The 7257-nt window shown below is 53.3% G+C and overlaps 1 non-coding gene across 1 annotated transcript; it reads left to right on the plus strand.

Moving 5' to 3' along the window:
- Nucleotides 1-6096: 6096 nt before the first annotated feature.
- LOC148091875 (U5 spliceosomal RNA) lies at nt 6097-6213 on the plus strand. Its single transcript, XR_015715488.1, has one exon. It is a non-coding gene; the product is annotated as a U5 spliceosomal RNA (small nuclear RNA).
- Nucleotides 6214-7257: the final 1044 nt, after the last annotated feature.

Raw genomic sequence — 7257 nt, forward strand, 5'->3', positions numbered from 1 at the left:
TGAGAGTTTGAACCAAACTGATGACGATAGCCAGGAAACAAAATCGCTGGATGGAGAAAATGCCCGGGAGAATGGCAGTTTTGTAGTTTGTTTATACTTGAGACTAAAAGGAGGAGGCGTAAGGAGGGTTACGAGAAGTTCAGGGGGGTAGATTAAGAGGGAGGGAGACAGCAAAGGGGGGACCTCTGGGATTGGATACAAAATACAACGAAGAGACACATACTTGTTTTACGTTGGTGGGCACAGGCTAGTTAATAATGAACATAATTTATAGCACAGAGATGGTATTTGGGCAAGGAGATAGCAATGAGGGGCTCTGTGGCCTGTGATCTGGTGGGAGGCTGTGCCCGGAGGGGTCTGGAAAAAAGGGATTACTCTGACATTGCAAAGGTCTGTTATCACAGATGCAAAAAGATGACAGACAGGCTCACTTCAGGTAAAGATTAACCTTTGTCAGGGAAACTACAGGCCTAGGACGTGACTGTCCCCCATCACCCACTTCCAGTCAGGAATTTTTGTGTTCAGATCACCCTATGTGGACTCCGAGTTTGTAAGGCAGGCCCGCTGGCCTCCTCTGAGCTCGTCAGGTTTAGCATGAGGCCCCTTTTCATCCACAATTTTCAGATAATTGCAACGATCCAGAAAAACTCTGGACAAAGGGAGGAAGACATCTGAGTCCTGAGTGAGGCACAATTTGACCCGAGCACACCAGCTCGGGCAGGGAGGTGAGCACCATGCCAGCTGGAGAGAGGAAACTCGATTACAGGGCCGTGGTGAACGAAATTCTTTCCAAATGCTTGTTTTCATTGTTTTTGTCGCCCAGGTTGGGAAAAAAAAAAAAGTACTTTCTTCCCATCTTCGGAGGACAAGAGAATGGCTATTCACCACCTACCTGGCTCTTGTCCTGTCTGTGATCCCGAGGCGCCAACTGTCAGATGCTGCGGCTTCTAGAGAGTTATGAAGGGAGGTGACGGGAGGGGCACAAGCCCCCACACCCTTCCGTGGAGCCTGCCCCTCGCTGGTCCGTCTCCACCCTCCATCAAATCCGAGCTTCTTGGGGCAGGTCTGGCTCTTTCCCTGGCCCCTGGCCCCTGGCCCCTGGCAGGTCTGGGCACAGAGGACAGATGTAGGGAGGGTTTGGGGGACGCTGAAGGCTGAGGGCCGGTGCTTCTCCCATGTTGAGCCGTCCGCTGCTGGCCGGGGTCCATGCTGAGCGTCACCGGCCCTATTGAGCATCCAGGGGGCCCCGAGGCTACCGAGGGCTGGCCTCTGGTTACCCATCAGTTGATGTCAAGGAGTTCAAGAGCTCTTAGCAGGGCCTGGTCTCCACTGGGGGTGCTGGAGCTGGGACCTCAAGGGTGAGAGGATGAGGGGCCCAAAGGGGCAGTTTAGACAGAGGGACCAGCCAGGCGCAGGTCCTGAAGCAGGAAGGGTGTCATTTTTATTGTTGTTGTTAATCTTCACCCGAGGATATTTTTTTCCATTGATTTTTAGGGAGAGTAGGAGAGAGGTGGGGAGGGGGAGAGAGAGAGAGGAGAGAGAGAGAGAGAAACATCCATGTGAGACACATCAATTGGTTGCCTCCCACATGGCCCCAGCTGGGCCCGGGGGTCAAACCTGCAACCCAGGACATGCCCTTGATCGGAGTGGAAGGGCTGACGCTCTAACCACTGAGCCTCCACCGCCAGGCAGGATGTCATTTTTTGAGGACAGGAAGGCAAGCCATGGCTAGAGGGAGTGAGTGGTGGGGACTGAGGCAGGTGAGGCCTGCAGAAGACAGCATGCAGAACCCCAGGCCACAGGAAGGAATTTGGGCTTTGTCCTCAGGGACAGGAAGGGACTAGGGAAGAAAAGAGGGCCGGGCCAGGTGGGTTTTCCCAGGCCCCAGGCTCCCTGGTGTCTTGATCAGGAGAACAGACGTGGATTCGAGGCCTGCTGGTCCCCACAGCATGGGCCAGTGGGGGGAGCCTGGATCTGGTCCAGGGGAGGCAGAGTGTGGTGGGCAAAGAGCATTGCCTCTGGAGTCAAAGAGACCTGGGTTCAAATTCTGACTCTCCCACGTATTGGCTCTACGTTGGGCAACTGGGCCTCTCTGAGCCTCAGTCTCGTCATCTGTAAAGTGGGAATTAATTGTAATTCCTACCTCCGTGTAGGGTTGTTGGAAAGACTGAAATTAGAGGACATGTGAGAAGTACTTGGCATGGCACACAGTAAGTGCTCAATAAATTTGGATTATTATTATTATTATTAATTACTATTTTACATCTTGGATATACCAGTCAATGTTCTACCTCCAGACCTTTGAAATGTTATTTCCTTCACCCAGAATGTCCTGGTCCCGCTGGTGTACCTTTCTCTTCCTTCAATGCCTGTGTCAGGGGTCTTCTCTGGAAGCCCCTCTGAGCTCACCCCAGCACCCACCTGACTTGATTTGCTCCATTGGGTGCCACCCATGCCCGGTGGACCCTCTTCACAGCAGTTACTCCCCAATGGCTGTCTCCCTCTCCTAGATGGGCCACAAAGGGTGCTGGGTCTGACTTTTCTCTGTGTCGCCAGGGCCCAGCCAGAGGCCCTAGGACCCCACTTTCAGCCCCCAGACCATGCTTTCTGGGTCCCCACTTGAATTCCAGATCTCTTCCCTCTCAGATGAGCAGGGCCTGGGCCGGGCTCAGCAACACAAGGGCCAGGAAGTGGGGTGTGAGCGGCCAGACAGCTAAGGGGGGGCAGCCAGATCCGCACTGGCCTGGGCCGGGCAGGGCCGGGAGTGAGGCTGGCCTGGAGGCCCAAGGTGGCTCAGGTACCTGTGGTGGAGGCAGCTGGAGCCAAGCCCACGTGAGACGTGTGGCCGTCGTTGCCTAGGGCACCCTTGAGCACGAATATGGGTAATGAGGGTACCGGAAATGTGGGGACCTCCCGGGGGGTGAAGGCCCAGGCAGGCAGGTGGCTGGGCCCGGGCGTGGGCAGTCCAGCCAGGCCCCGCAATCCGGCCGCTTCCAGGCCCTTGTCCTCAGCCTGAATGGGAGACCAGGGGCCTGGCCTTGGGTTCCAGAGGAGAGGAGGGATTTTACGGCCACCGCGAGGGGAAGCGGGGGACAGGCAGGGGGTAGACGGCTTTCCCGGAATCCCAGATCGTGCTTTAATAATTTGTTTCAGAATTAATGTCCATTCACGCCGTCCTCACAGTTCCAGCTCATTGGAAGATTAAATAAAACCCCGCGCCCCTCCCCCAATCGGAGGGGCCCAGCCCTGCTCTTTCCGGCTGGGCTGGCTGCCTGGAGCTGGCGCAGGAAATAAATCTCTCGGAGAAAACCACTTTGCTCACACGATTTCAATCCAACAGGGCATAGTGGCCCCAGTCACTTCTTGTTTTATTTAGCTGATAATCTTTTATTGTATCAGGAGACCCTCGGAGGAGCCCGGCGCCTTACAGGCCCGAGGCCTCCCGAGCAGCCAGCGCCCTGCCCGGCCCTGGAGGGGCCACTGCGCTTCCCTCCCCGGGCCCATCCCGCGGTGGCGCCGGGGCCCCAGGAAGGGCCCGCAGGGGCTGCCCCGCCGGCTGCGGGGGCCGGGCCCACGGGGAGCAGGTGGCGATGCTCTTACTTGAGGGGTCAGGCTTGGGGGATCCATCAGGGTGCCCGGCAGCCGGCGAGGCCGCAGGCAGCAGTCCCACTGGGGCATCGTTCAGTCGTTCACCACACTCATTCCACAGACACACAGTGTGTGCCTCCCCTGTGCCAGACTCTGGGAAGAGGGGCGACCGGACAGTCAGACAGACAGGAAGGCAGACAGACCAGTGCCCTCGGAGTTGCAGCCCCTCCTCCCGGAGTGCGCCTCTGTCTTAGTGAACCGCCTGCCTGAACGGCCCTGCTCTCGGACCACTTTCTCCGGTTCCGGCACATTTTTTCCATTTGATTTTTATTTCCTTTGGGTTATCAAGTACAGACGCCAAGATATTAATGAATAATATTTAGCAATATCAGAAGCTGAGAGTGCTGTGAAAACAAGTGTTCGCCGCAGGGAGGGGCAGGATCGGGTGAAGGTGTGGAAACCCGGCCAGCTCGGGTCCGGAGAGAACACCAGGCGGCATAGGAGCTGAGGGTCTGCTCCAGCCAGGATTTATGACTTTCCCTATTATTCTTTCAGCCTCTCTACGCGTGCATCAGTTAATCTTGTTCCGAATTAGTAACTTTCCCACACCGACAAGTTCTTTGAGTTTATCAATCATATCTATCATAGCGCTCGTCGTTCAACCTTAGTGAGTATTTTGTATTCTCACGACGGTTCATGATAAATATTCTGTAAATAAAGACCTGGGTCTGACTTCTGGGACACATTTCTCGTTTTTAAATTTTCTAAAAGACTTTTTGTTTTGAAGTTAGTTATAGACTTACAGAAAGTTGCAAAAACGGTATGGAAGGTCCGGGGCACCTGCCCCCGAAGGTAAGACTTGCACAGCTCTGATGATACAGCGTCCAAACCAGGACGTTACACTGGCACCGCCCAGCCATGAAAACAGACTTTACACCCTCGCGTTTCTGTGTTCGTGTTTTCGCGAGGTATAATCTGTGTGGCTCAGACGCCTTTAACAATTACTTAATTTCCCTAACTGTTGAGTTGAGGTTTAACTTTCATGGCATAGGCTTCACTGAGTTTAAGTGTTGGCGTGTGACCACTGCCCGGATGACGCCACTCTGACCTCCGCGCCGCGGAGGAGGTTTGCCTGTTCTTGAACTTCATGTAACAGTCTGTGCTCCCCTGGGTCTGGCTTCCTTTGGAGGGTGAAGTGTGGGCAGTTCTCACGGGCACCTTTAGTCAGGGGTTAAGGTGGTTATTTCATGGCTGGCACGAACCACGGTGAGGAAATCGGCACTGATTCCTTTCATTCAGCAAATATCTGTGGGCCCTGTTTTGGGAGGAGCCCAAAGAATCTTGGTCGTGGGAAGGAATGGACAAGGCGTGGTGGGCAAGTTCACGATTGGATAGTTTGAGTCATTTCAGGGGTCTCCAGACAGGCAAGGTCCTTGTCTTCACAGGGCTGCCCCTATGTGAGCCCCAGACTCTGGGACCCTCTGGTGGGAGAGGGTGACACACTCCTCATTAGGGGCTGGAACGAGTCACCCTCCAGATCCATATGTTGAAGTCCAGCCCCTGAGCCTCACAGTGGGACTGTATTTGGAGACAGGGTCTTCAAAGAGGTAATTAAGTTAAATGTGGGGCCCTGATCCAATACGACTGGTGTCCTTGTGAGAAGAGGAACTTAGGACACACAGTGGAGCGACCATGTGAGGACACAGGGAGAAGACGCACATCTACAAGCCAAGGAGAGAGACTTCAGGATAAACCAGCCCTGCCGATACCTGCGTCTTGCACTTCCAGCCTCCAAAATGTGAGAAAATAATTTCTTTTTGTTTAAGCTACCGCTTTATGGTACTTTGTCATGACCGCCTGAGCAAATGAATACACTCTCCGGTGTATTAATCTGCCTCTGGGGAGTAAGGGGGACATGGTCTCCTGGGAGCTGATACCAGATCACACACAAGACACAGTTAAATTTGAATTTCAGATAAATAATTTTTCAGCATATACTGAATGGGACATACTATACTAAAAATATTTATTGTTTATTGCAATTCATTTGCTAGACCTGGTCGGCTGGCCTGAGCACTAAGGCAGTGGCTCCCACTGGGACAGGGGCTCAAGGACACACAGAGCAGTCCTTGTCCGGCAGGGGGTGGGCGCCCGAGGCTGCTTCCCGGGCCTGAGCCACTCTCCCCAACGGTCCGTCTCCCACACAAACATATTTATTGGGCTTGATGGCAAACAGATTATGCTTGTCCCAGGAAGGGCAGCTGGAAAGAGAAAACCTTGAAGTCCGGGAAGTAATGATGAGGGGAGTTAAATTAAAGTGCATAAAACCCTCCCGAGAGATAACGTCAGGGTGAGTTACAGGCCTGATAAGGGGCTGGGGGCTCGCGGACGGGGCTCGGAAAGGTCGCCCGGCGGCGGGGGGAGGACCAGGGATCATAAATATGGGGCAAGATGCCCAGCCGGGGTCGTGGGGGTGAAAATATTGGGGTCATTCCAAAAACAATTATCCTGCTTGGTTTGCTCTTCAGGTCTTGTAAATCTTTCACCTTTTATAAAAGATTTTGGTGGAAAGAAGCGCTTTGGAGGCTTTAACTGATTTTTGTGGCTGCTTCTTGTTGGTTCTGCTAAAAGAAAACATAAGACGAAGGGGAAAAGTAATTACCCAGCATCCTCGGGCACGGGGATGGGCCGAGGGCTTCTTCTTTGAGAATTTAGGCTGCCCTGGGTTTTCTCTCACTCCATTTGGAGCCTCATCACAATTTAACAATTAATTTGTTGTGTTTTCAAACCAGTCGCCGTGGAGGTTTCGGTACCCGGTGGACCCTGATCTGAGGGGCAGACGTGGCAGTCGTGTGGTGGCCGTCTCGACTAATGTGTAGTCTAGGAAGACATGTACCAAGGCTCCTGTGCCCACAGAGTGCTCCTGAAGCTGGAGAATGGGTCTAGGCTGAGCCCCAAGGACACTGCTCCGCTGCACCCCCTGCTTTGTCACTGTGTGTCCAAGGGGACCCTGGTTCAAGCTCTGGGCCTCTGTCCGTGTTCCAGGGCAGTGGTCAGCATCAGCAGGAGGCAATCATTCCTTCCACAAAAGTTTATTGAGGCCCTGGCTGGTGTGGCTCAGTTGGCTGGGCGTCGTCCCATGCGCAAAAAGGTGGCCGGTTCGATTTCCGTCAGGGCACATGCCCAGGGTTGTGGGCTCAATTCCCGGTAAGGGGAGTGCAGGAGGCAGCTGATTGATGTTTGGCTCTCACATTGATGTTTCTCTCTCTCTTGCTCTTTTCCTTCCTTTCACTCTAAAAGTCAATAAAAAATATTTTTCGAAGAGTTTACTGAGCATCTGTTACATGCCAGCCATTGTGTTGGGCCCGGATGCCTTAGGCCCAGCCAAGGTCTCATCTTTAAGGCGGCTGTTTCCTAGATTTCTCTATCCCTCTGAACATACACAGCCCCCAAATTGGCTCTACCTCAGAAATCTCTCATCTACTAGCTCATTTAATTCTCAAGGCCCTATAGAGAAGGGATTATTAGCCCATTTTACAGATGAGAAAACAGAGGCTCACAGAGGTGAAAACTGGCCTAGTGTCACACATAGGAAGTGAGGTAGAGGTGGAATTTCAACCCAGACTCCAGAGCTGTGTTCTTCCCAAGGTCCCAAGCCTCTCTGAAGAA

Source organism: Miniopterus natalensis, chromosome 12 (genome assembly GCF_054644295.1).
Source record: "Miniopterus natalensis isolate mMinNat1 chromosome 12, mMinNat1.hap1, whole genome shotgun sequence".
NCBI classification, from domain to species: Eukaryota; Metazoa; Chordata; class Mammalia; order Chiroptera; family Miniopteridae; genus Miniopterus; species Miniopterus natalensis.